Genomic DNA, 12,668 nt, shown 5'->3' on the forward strand with positions numbered 1-12,668 from the left:
CTGAAGCAAAATGTAACACATTTTAATGCGGGTAAATCAGCTCCCACAAAAAGTGTCACTCTGGAAGTAGGCAAAAATAAAAATTAAAATATGCCTTAGTATAAAAGTGTTTCCCTCCTCAATTGACTAAGGACAAAATAACGAGTGTCACATCATAACAGATACTACACTCTGATGCTCGCCTGTGCCAGGCAACTATAATAATAATAATCGACCAAAGAATATTTTAAAAAAAAAACAGAAAAAGGATACACTAATGGCATGGGTTGTCTATTAAAAGTAACATACAATGCAAGCATTGAAGAATTGCATGTGGCAAATGTTGAGTTTGACAACCTAAACAAAATTTGCTAAAAGCACATGTATTACAATAGAAAAATGCAAGCATGAAAGGTAATATGGTTCAGATTTAAACATAGAAAAAGTAAAAGACTAGTTTTTAAACTCGGAAAAGAATAGGACAAGATATCATAGTAAAAATATAATACATTTATAACTTAAAATATTGTAGCATTAAGAATTGTTTTTAAAAATTCAATTTAACATTATATAATCAATTCTTAATGCCGCAATATTTTAAGTTATAAATTTATTATATTTTTTTACTAGAATATCTTGTCCTTTTCTTTTCCAGTTTTAACAACTAGTCCTTTACTTTTCCATGTTTAAATCTTAACCACATTACTTTTCATGCTCGCATTTTTCTATTGTAATCCATGATTTTTGCAGATTTCCAGTAAATTCACTTATTCTCTATTTAAATTAAGTTTTATTTATTTTTTTACAGCCATAAACATAACATACACATATATAAATCAATGTACGGCACTCGTCTGTTTTCATTTTCTCTGTTTCACTTGTCACTTCCCTTTCGTGACAGCAGTGAATTAGTAGCAACATTAGTCGCTGAAGGGATGTGGTTGCTATGGAAACCAGTCATAAAAAACGTCGCTTACCTCCTTACGAATTTTTACGATTTTGAACACCACTAAATTCATCATAACTTTTGTTTTACTGAAAGAAAATTGATTTTTTTTCACAATGCAGTTTTTTGGGGTTTTTTTTTTACATGGGTGTCATCATTTATCAAGGCCCGAAGGCCACTCAGGGATAAGGGTTATTGCGTGTACAGTAATCAATGAGATAGTATTGTAGTAATCATTAGTACTGGGGGGTTTGATACAGTGTCTTACTTAAGGGGGCGGTTTGTCAGGAGTTTGTTTATGTTGGACTTGAAGACGTCCAAGTTGTAGTCAGGTGTGAAACAGGCAAGCGGCAGAGAGTTCCACTGGCGTGCAGTTCTAAGAAAGAAGCTTTGCTCATGGAATCTACGTTTGGATTTAGGCACAGATAGAGAGTGGGGAAAATTATAGATAGTAGTTTCAGCCAGACGGGTGTTTCTCGTGAAAGATTGGCGAGGGAGGACGAGGGATTGGAGCTCAGACGAGCACCTACCATGGAAATAACGATAAAACAAAGACAGGCTTGCAACGTCTCTTCTGCGGGAGAGAGGTTGCAGGGAAGAGAAAAGGGCACCCCCCCACTAAACCACGAAGTCTATTTTGTACTCTGTCAAGGCAGGATAGGCTGTTTTTAGCAGCTCCAGTCCAGATGTGGCAGCAGTACTCCATCCTTGGACGTACTTGGCTTCTATACAGATAGAGAATTGCATCAGTAGTAAGATATCTTCTGGAGCGGTAGAAGGATTCCACCATTTTCCCAGCGTCCCTGGCAACAGATTTGATGTACGTGTTCCATTTCAGATCAGGAGTAAAGGTCAAACCCAGAATCTTGTCAAAACATGGAGCCTCCCCAAGATGGGATCCATCCATTTCAATTGATGCCAGGTGGGGATCAGAGCGTTGATGATGTAAAGATAGAAGCTTGGTTTTGGATGCATTAAAAGTGACCAGCCACCTCTTCCCCCATTGTACCACATGCTCAAGATCAGAGGAGAGAGAATTAGAGAGAACTTTGTCATTTACGGCCTTTGATGTGTTGCCATAGATGGTCGTGTCATCAGCATAGATGTCAACGAATGATTTAAGTATGTGTTTTGGGAGATCATTGATGTAGATCAGGAAGAGAGTTGGGCCCAGGATGGACCCCTGGGGACTCCAGCATTAATACTGTGGGCCTCTGATTTCTGCCCATCAACCACTACTCTTATGAACATATCAGAGAGAAATGATTTAATGATTGAGAAAACATTTCCAGTAATACTGTAGCTGGAAATCTTGTGAAGTAGGCCTTTATGCCATACCTTATCGAAGGCCTTTGATATGTCTAGAGCAATTGCCCTGGAAAGGAAACCTTTGTCAAGAGATTCACTAATCCTATGTGATATAACCGTCAGCACATCTGCTGTAGATCTTGCAGAGCTGAAACCATATTGCATGTCACTAAGAAGGTTGTTGGTGATCTATAAACTGTAATAATTGTTTGAAATTTCTTCGAAAAAATGAATGAGCTGTGAAGCTTTAAAGGAGTTCTAAATGACTAAAACTAATAATAAAACTAAATAAATAAAATAAAAAATAAATAAACAAATAAAAATAAATAATTATTTATTTTTATTTTATTTATTTATTTAATTTATTTTAATTTTAATTTTATTCTTGTGTGTCGTTATAGTTATTGTTTGTTTTCAGTGCGTGTGTGTGAGTAAAATACAGCGAACAGTGTATATCAACTCCTGAGTATAGGTATAAGAGTATGTTTTCTTCAAGTGTGTGTGTTTGTGTTTTTTGTGTATGTGTGTGTGTTTTTGTGTGTGTGTGTGTGTGTGTGTGTGTGTGTGTGTGTGTGTGTGTGTGTGTGTGTGTGTGTGGATTGAAAGACACCGGTCAGTACTCAATGGCCACAAGCAATGTTTTTAATTTACTGACTGCGAGACAAATATACTAAATTTTCAAGTACCTTATGCCGTAAAAACCAAAAAATGGGACAGATAAACTTAAAAAAAAAAAGATGTTTATTATCTTCAAAGACTTCACTTATCCTCTTCCGGCTCATAACCCCCACCCATGTCACATTTTAACTTTGTAAACGAAATAAGAAAATGTTTTTGTTTGAAATATCAGTTATCGACGATAATTCTTGCCCTGAAGACGTAATTCCCCAACGCGGGTGATTACAGAAACATGTATGCACATATATAGCCATCAATGTTTGTATAAATAAATTTAATATACCTGCTCTGTTCACTCATTGAGCACTCTTTGGTAGACACATGTTGTTTCATTGGATGTACTTCTAGGAAACTAAACTCTACTGGCTAAATATATATATATATATATATATATATATATATATATATATATATATATTACTCACACACACACACATATATATATATAAATATATATATATATGAAATAAAAATTACAATTAAATTCACCAAAATGATCCAAGATGATAAAATTAAAGTATATTATAAATATTAAAGAATTAATATTTATAAAATTATCTCAGCCAGATGTAAAAGCTCGGTAAAACCAAATAGGAAATAGAGCTGATAATATGAGCAAACAGTTAATAAAATATGTTAAAAAACACTTTGAAATGAGTTAAAAACATATTTAATCTGAAAAAGAAACACTAGATAAATGGATAGTCCTTAATCCGCGGAGTTTCGAAGAAATACTTGCTTTTTTGCTAATTCCTACCCTTTGATGAGAAGGAAAGTATTTCTTCGCAACTCCGCGGATTAAGGACTATCCATTTATCTAATGTTTCCTTTTCAGATTAAATATGTTTTTAGTTCATTTCAAAGTGCTTTTTAACATATTTTATTAACTGTTTGCTCATATATATATATATATATATATATATATATATATATATATATATATATATGTATATATATATATATGTCTGCGTGTTTTTGTTTTTAATTACGACTAAAACATTATTAGCTGCATATGTGCATATACGTTTCAATTTCGAATTCCTTAGAAATACAATGTAATCAGCCCAGTAATTCCAGTTTCATTGTAAAAATCAAATGTCATGTATATATATATAAATGTTTGGAGGTACAGAATTTATATACAGTTTTGAATAAAATAGGCGGAAGTTTCTCAAGAGCTCTTTCGGCTATCATCTCATCAGGAGAAAATCGATAGCGTAGAAAATAATATTATGTCGAAAATAAAGAGTTCTAATGGGGAACTTATTGAATGTGCCAAAAGTACGGGGACACTAAAATAAATTTATTAACGTTTAAAAACGATTAAAATATTGGAACAACGAGGGGAGAAAAAAAAACAGGAGAAAAGATCCAAAGTTCCCCAAAGAGAAACAATGCGTTTGATGTTTCCTTTTGCCGACACAAAGAAGGTTCGCGCACCGCAATAGAGACAGACTCCAAAATCTTTAAATGGTTTCTGGAGTCCGCTCTATGTAGCACCTCGAACCATTCTATTTTATATCTATCGGCACAGCACGGGTTGTCAACCAAATGCTGGCCAATAGCAGAGTCCAAGGCTGCAGAAGGAGGGAGACCACAGACCCCATCCTTCCTTGTCTGATCTTCGATGGAACATGCTGGTTTATACGAGTCAAATGATGCAAGGATGTTCGCCCAACATAAGCAGCATCGCACTGGCATTTGAATTGATATACAATATTGCTATTTTGGATGTAAGACAAACTATCCTTGCGAAAAGACGGAAAAGCAGGTTATATACCAAGCGCAAGGACACAGAATAAAAGCAGTCGTAAATACTTCTGCGAATCTGTTTGGAAAGTCTATTACTCTTTTCCCCAATCCACGGTAATTTTAAATTAACCGGGCATTTCAAGGGTCCAAACTTTTTAGGGGATTTAACCATTTTGAAAATACAGTCATCAATAAGGTCAAAAGGATAACCATTATTGATGAATATTTCCCTGATCTTATCGAGTTCGGCGTCCAATCTGTTAGGCGAACAAATCATGAGGGCTCTATGTACCAAAGTATTAATTAGGCCGACCTTACGTGATTTTGGTACAAAAGACAACCAGTTCACATATAGGCCAGTAAACGTCGGCTTTCTATAAATTGTAGTGAGAAGAACATCCAAGAAGGGAAGCGAATTATCTTTCTCACTTTCCATAGTGAACTTAAGAGCCCTATGCAAAGAATTCAACTTATTAAAAAATATCGACGCTTCACCTTGCGATGGAAAAATAGCAAAAGTGTCGTCAACATATCTGAAATATGCAGTGGGTTTAGTTATAGAATTGAACATAACGGATTCATGGTACCCGACGAAAATATCCGCTAAAGTTGGGGCCAACGGACTCCCCATTGAAACTCCGTCGACCTGACAGTACATAATATCACAAAAACAAAACTCCACGGATTTTGTGCACATTAAAATAAATTCAATAAGAATCTCTTTAGAAAACCGTGGAGCAGTCAGGCGACCATCATAGAGCGCGTCGATACATATACGTATAGTCTCATCCAATGGTATGTTGGTAAAGAGACTAGAGACATCAAATGAGCACATAAAAGATGTCCCTGCATTTGAATCCAACCCACGTACACAATCAACGAACCGAAAAGTGCGTCAACCTTCTTTGTGCCGGCAAAAGGAAACATCAAGCGCATTGTTTCTCTTTGGGGAACTTTGAATCTTTTCTCCCGCCCCCCCCCTCGTTGTTCCAATATTTTAATCGTTTTTAAACGTTAATAAATTTATTTTAGTGTCCCCGTACTTTTGGCACATTCAATAAGTTCCCCATTAGAACTCTTTATTTTCGACATAATATTATTTTGTACGCTATCGATTTTCTCCTGATGAGATGATAGCCGAAAGAGCTCTTGAGAAACTTCCGCCTATTTTATTCAAAACTGTGTGTGTGAATATATATATATATATATATATATATATATATATGTATATATATATATATATATATATATATATATATATATATATATATATATATATATATGTATATATGTATATATATATATATAGCGGGGCGTCAGGATGTGTTGAAAAGAAATAAATTAAGTGCTCGATTATAAATGTGAGAGCTAATATAGACATTATTAATATAAAACCCATTTATATATAAATTATATGTTACTTATGGTTTGGTTGTGTTTTGTTTGTATATCAACCCTTTTCAGATTATTTGATGCCGAATCCCGGGATTTTGAAGTAAATCTTTTTAGTAGAATATATATTATTTTCAAGTCAGTTTCTATTTAACCCATAGATGGGACCCTAACAGGTACTACTATTCCGGGTCAGAGTGGACCTGGGAGCAATAGCAATTAAAGGATGGCTCTATACCCCCCCCCAAAGCCCGCAAGCTGGGGCCTCACTAATCAGATATAGTTTAAGATCATATCCAGGACCAGATATGTTACTTATAGATTTTATATAAGTACTCATGCAACAGATAGTTTTTAGATAAATAACTGATATATATATATATATATATATATATATATATATATATATATATATATATATTAAATTGTGATTTAATGAATTTCAAAAAACTCTCATTGAAATGAAGTGGTTGAGTTTCATATCAAAGAATTTTTATTATTCTAAGCAAGACAAAGAATGCTTTAGAAAATTAATCTCCTTAACCTATAGGGTTTCGATGTCTACCATCTCATCAGAGGAGAGAAAATATTAGCAAATATTTATAAAGGTATGTACCCTATTTGCTACAGTCAGTGAGACATGGAAAGTCAAAGTCAAAATAATAAATTTATCAGAAGTCCTGTAGTAGAAGGATTTGTAGAAAAAGGATATGAAAGTTTTTTTTAGATCCAGCTTGCTTGGTAAAATCCATGTTATGCGTTCTTTACATCCGTTTGGTCCAAGTTATATATTGGGTAATCCGCATAGCTATGTAGATATCCGGACATCTACACAGCTATGCAAGCAGGAACAAATAACAAGGTAAACCAACACACATACACAATGCCACGCTCCCAAATATTCATACAGGCACATTACTTACATACGTATGAACATGTTTAGCTACACATTTCTAAGCTTTGTGACTACTAACTCGACTTTTTCACCAAACACTTTTTGGTCTTTCTTTCTCATCAAATCTTTCTCGGAGTTCATACACCAGAATCATAGCCCTTTCTGTTTTTGTCAAAAAAATTGAGTATCTGCATTGCTGCAAACAGTTTCTCATGCCGGAGGTTATTTTTTATCTATACAAATCTACTATCAGACCACGTAAGGGGGCGGTTGTCATACTTGAGCGTATGAACCTTTCCTATTTTCGAGTTTTTGATTTAAGTACTTATAAAACCAGCACAATGGTGCAACATGACGGCAATATGACATGGGTTTGAGCTTGGCTAACAATGTGGGAGCTATTAGATTCGAGTAATTTTAAGAAACTCTGTCTAAGGGGGGGGCAAGACTAGTGGTTGGTGCACATGACCAGATGTGACATTAATATTTCATGCATGAGTGAATGCTTTGTAGAGATATAGAATACTGGCAGATGCGAGAGGTAGAGAAAGACAATCTTCCTTGCAATAGATTCAGCAGTATCGTTATTAAAAGTAAAGAAACAAAGCTACGGAGATAAAACGCACTGCAGATGAGCCAGTGTCAGTGTGGGAAAGAATGAATAAATGAATGAGAGAGCGAGAGACATACTGACACAGAGAGGGGGAAGAGGAGCCCATTAAAGCAGGCAAATGATAAGTAATGTATTATCTGTAAAATTGTGCCAAAAAGCACTGACGAAAAAAGAAATAAATGAGAAAAAGAGAGAGGTAGAGAGAAAGACAGAGGAATTCCGGTCAGCGCTAATTTATTTACTGTAGAGTAAAAGATAGTTTTGTTTAGGCCTCCCACCCCTATGCAAGGTCAAAGTTTAATAGAAGGTACTTTCTTAATATGGATTATCCCGCTACCCAAAAGGAGCCTTGAACTGGGGACGAAAATAACCTGTATAGCCTTGTTGGCATTCGTTCATGAATGCGTCAATATGCATTTATGCTAAAAATCAATCCGATAATGACGTTGTTGCTGTCGGGCTGATGTATGGTAGTATTCAAACCTAGCAGGTCAACGTTTCCAGTCTTCTGAGAAGGAGTTAGTTTATTGCTAATCGCCCGAGGCGCCCCTGCCAGAGAATGTCGCCGCTCAGGCCTTTTGTGTGGGATAAAGTGTGCTTATCCTAACGCACTGGCTTTTCAAAATCACATTTGAATTTGTCAAACCCTCTACAAAGGAAGTAATATGAATGAAGTCAATAAACCGACCTTCTATAAAGGAGGAGATAATGTCTGGGAGACTGCAGCTTGTTACACGTTAAAAGGCCGAGAAATAATCTAGCTTGAAGAACAGTGAAAATAGATATTGTGATTTGTAATATTTGATTTTTTACAAATACTATCCTTATTTGGTCATTATATTCTCAATGGCTCGATCGATTTAATCTACGACCTTCTTCATATGCAGTATTCTGAACTTGGAAATGGTATGATCCTATACAAAGTTTTGAACTGAACAATTCATTTAATTCATTTGGGTAGACTTTCTTACTCCGTTAGCCAGCTTTCACTTTATAATAAAGGACAATGTGTATTTTTAAATATATATTCGTTTCGTCACACAAAATTCTACTTAACAAATAAGGGAGAACGCAAATCAATTTCCATAAGACGTTTACTTTCTTATTTTTCTATTTCTGTTTTCTATACCGATTTATACGTTTTTGTTTGCTCTTTCTTTTTCTTTTTTTTTTAATATTTTCTAAAGATTTGGGAGTATTTTTTATTTGTTCTTTCTTTCTTTTTTCTTAATGCTTTATGTGAGCGACGATTGTAGATATTGTGACTTGGTTCGTATCACATGACTTTCGCGCACCCAAAGATATACAACAAGGTTCGCAGAGCACGCAGTGCGTATTCAATGAACACGGATTTGCAGCAAACATCTACTATTGAAAATACGCCATACTCTTGTTCTGCTACGTAATAAAGTAGTTATCTATATTTTTATCTGTTTTATCGTTCTGCTTGGTGGGATAATTCCAAAACTATATCAGAAATTCAGTATAAAGGATATTACATATATAAAGAAAACATATAATGTAATAAAAAAAAATATATGTGCCCATGTATAATTTAAAAACAAATTTCAATGGAATTTAAAAAAATATAAAATATTTTAAAATAAATAATATTATACATGCATAAAAGTATAAATGAGTAATAGAGGAATGATAAGTAATATGGACTTGTCTGAATCCAGTTATTTTATAATAATTACATTTTCTGGGCGAAAAACGAATACGACAGGTAAAGTTAACATAATAACAACATGGAGAAGATAAAAACTAGCGTTGTTATCCGTTATGGTCATTGTTTTTGTTTTTTTTAAGGGAGGTGGTATCAAATCAACACTGCTGAGGAGTCATGAAATAAAATTTTGTTTTTAAATTCCCAAAACTGCTGTTTTTCATAATAAACAAATGCCGATAGCAACAATAATATTTAGAATACGCGTAAATTATTATGAAACAAAGTGATTACAAGTAAATAATTAACAAGCAAGGGTTTTTCAACGAAATACTAAAATTTTCATTTCACTTGTCATATTGTTTAAAGGTTGAAAAAGTTGTAAAATTATATATATATATACTCTTTGTTTATTTTTAGATAAGTTTTAATAAGCAGTAATATATTGTAATATGCACACATGTACATGAGTCTAAACAGGTTCAAATGTATTGATATGATGAATACTTTTCGAAAAGTGCTCTAGACAATGTAGAGCTTTATAACAGTACTACATAAGAAGTCAGAATCCGTAATCTCATATTTTTCTTCTATTTTATATGGTAATCTTGTATAATTGCAAAAATTTTGTCTCGATGAGAAACACTATGTCGTGCAACGATGTTGTAGTTGTATAGGTCATTATATACATATATATATATATATATATATATATATATATATATATATATATGTATGTGTGTGTGTGTGTGTGTGTGTGTGTGTGTGTGTGTGGCACAATCTCGTTTACACACCTGTTCTCGTCAGATCATCGACGTTAAGCAACGTGAGCCTGACTAGTACTAGATGGGTCACCATTTAGGAATTTTAGGCGATATATGTGCTCCCCGCTTATCTTAGCTTTGTTACCAGTCGTCCTGAATCTCCATTAGCCACTGGTATTTAATAATACTGACGCAGGAGAGGTATATTTGGAGTTTGCACAACTCTTGCTACAAAACTTCCAGCGCAGGCAACGTGGGTATTCATATTCTATCAAGACTGACGGAAGCTACGACGAATGATTGTATGGTTTTAGTTTCCTAGATGTAAATCCATTGACATTTCTGTGCTTATCAAAAAGTTCTAAATGAATGAGCAGGGATTGTTTATAGTATATTAATTTATATAGCATTAGTAGCTACATATGTGCATACATGTTTCTGTAGAACCTCTATTCAGAAGGACTACTTTGTCAGGCAAAAAATCAATCACTAAATCATTTGATGTTTTGGCCTGAAGAAGTAGTCTCCCTGAATAAAGGTACTATGGAAACATATATGTACACATATACAAATAATGATTGTATAAATAAAATAAACACACACTACATATATATATATATATAAATATATATATATATATAATATATACACACGCACACACACACACACACATATATATATATATATATATATATATATATATATATATATAAAACGTGTGTGTGATTTTATTTATACAAACATTATATATACATATGTATGTATAGGTGTTGAACGATTAAATTGTAGCCCTAGAAAAGACGACATGATTCCATTTCCGTTTGATGAAAGCCGGTTTTTATTTTTGTTGCAGACCATCTATTAGTTAGCTAATTCTGTACAAATCCCGAGAACGAAAGTGACACAATGTTCAACGAGTAAGATTGGAGATATGCCGTTGTACAACTCATACTTTTTACCGATCCAAGTTATGACGACATGACCTTTGCCAGCACGCTGAATTGCCACGAATAACAGGAATGTGCCCAGACTGATAAAAGTAACGCGTCTGGCCACGGCAATAGTCTTTGGTGTGATTTCAAGTGAGGGCCACATCATGCCACCTCACATCTTTGAAGACGGCTTGAAATTCAACACCAAAGTGTACCTAGATGTGCAAAGTGTACCTGGATGTGTTGTGATCCTCTGGTACAATCAGGTAGATGCTTGCAGACCCTGGGTGTGGCAGGAAGACTCGGCACCGGCCCACAAATCCAAAGAGACCCAGGCTTGGTTTCAGAAGGAGTGCTATGACTTTGTACTCTTCTCTCACTGGTCTTCTCCCCCACCCCCGACCTGAACCCGCTGAACTACTTCGTTTCGTCAAATGTTGAAAACATTATTAACATGACCTCCCACACAACAACCTGAACGAATTGGGCTACGAGACTCTGCTTCATCCGACATATTCACCAGACCTCTCGCCCACTGATTATCACTTTTTCAAGCAACTCGACATCTTTCTGCGCGAAAAATGCTTCAAAAGCCGAGATGATGTCGAATCGGCTTCAATGACTTCATCGCTTCCATAACTCCAGATGTCTATGCTAATGAGATAAATAAACTTGTTTCTCGTTGGTAAAAATATCTCGATTCTAATGGTTCTTATTTCGATTAATGAAGTTTTTTATGAAAGGAGTTATAATCTTTTGAAGTTGAATGTCAAAAAACGATATCATTTTTGCACCAACCTAATACATACACGTATATATATATATATATATATATATATATATATATATATATATATATATATAACTACTTAATTTACTCAAATAAAATTAATATACGAAAGTATAAATTTATGCATAAACTTTAAGTATTTACTTCAAAAGTGCTCAATATGTAGGTAGAGCTAGTTAGTAAGTTATAAAATATATATGGCGATTAAGCTTAATCGCCATATATATTTAATAACTTACTATATATATATATATATAATGTACATGTGTATAAATGCATATATATATATACATATGTAAAAATGCATATATATACATGTACATATATACATGCATATATATACACACACATATATATGCATATGCATACATATACATATATATATATATACACATATGCATATATAGACATATATACATATATATACATATATATCCATATATATAATTATATATATATGTAGATATGCATAAACATACACACGCACATGTATATATATATATATATATATATATATATATATAATATCTATTTATATAGACAAATATTACATAGTCGCATGAGAACCAAACGTCTTCAATGACACATAACCCATATTACGTCGTCTGACGAGAACTTTGACTTCTGTAAACCAATTGTCCGGAACATTAGGATGTTCAGTGAAGGGATTATACTATACTTTGCTCTTTTTTATTGAGCACTCTTAATGACATCGTTTTAATACAAGACTCTTTCCACTTTTACACCTTCAATATATTTAAATATGTATGAATAAAAAATCAATACGAAAAATGTATAAATGTTTATATCTTTTCTGTATTTATTTCCTGTGTGTTGACGTGTGTCTTTTGAAAAAAAGCAAAAATGTTTCCTTCCAAAGCACATAATTTTCGACCGATCCTTCGATTTTCCTCAGTGTGAATGATAGAAAACATGAGTTAGCGGGCAGA

The sequence above is a fragment of the Euprymna scolopes genome, chromosome 16, assembly GCF_053919585.1.
Source record: "Euprymna scolopes isolate OS-2025 chromosome 16, ASM5391958v1, whole genome shotgun sequence".
Lineage (NCBI taxonomy): Eukaryota > Metazoa > Mollusca > Cephalopoda > Sepiida > Sepiolidae > Euprymna > Euprymna scolopes.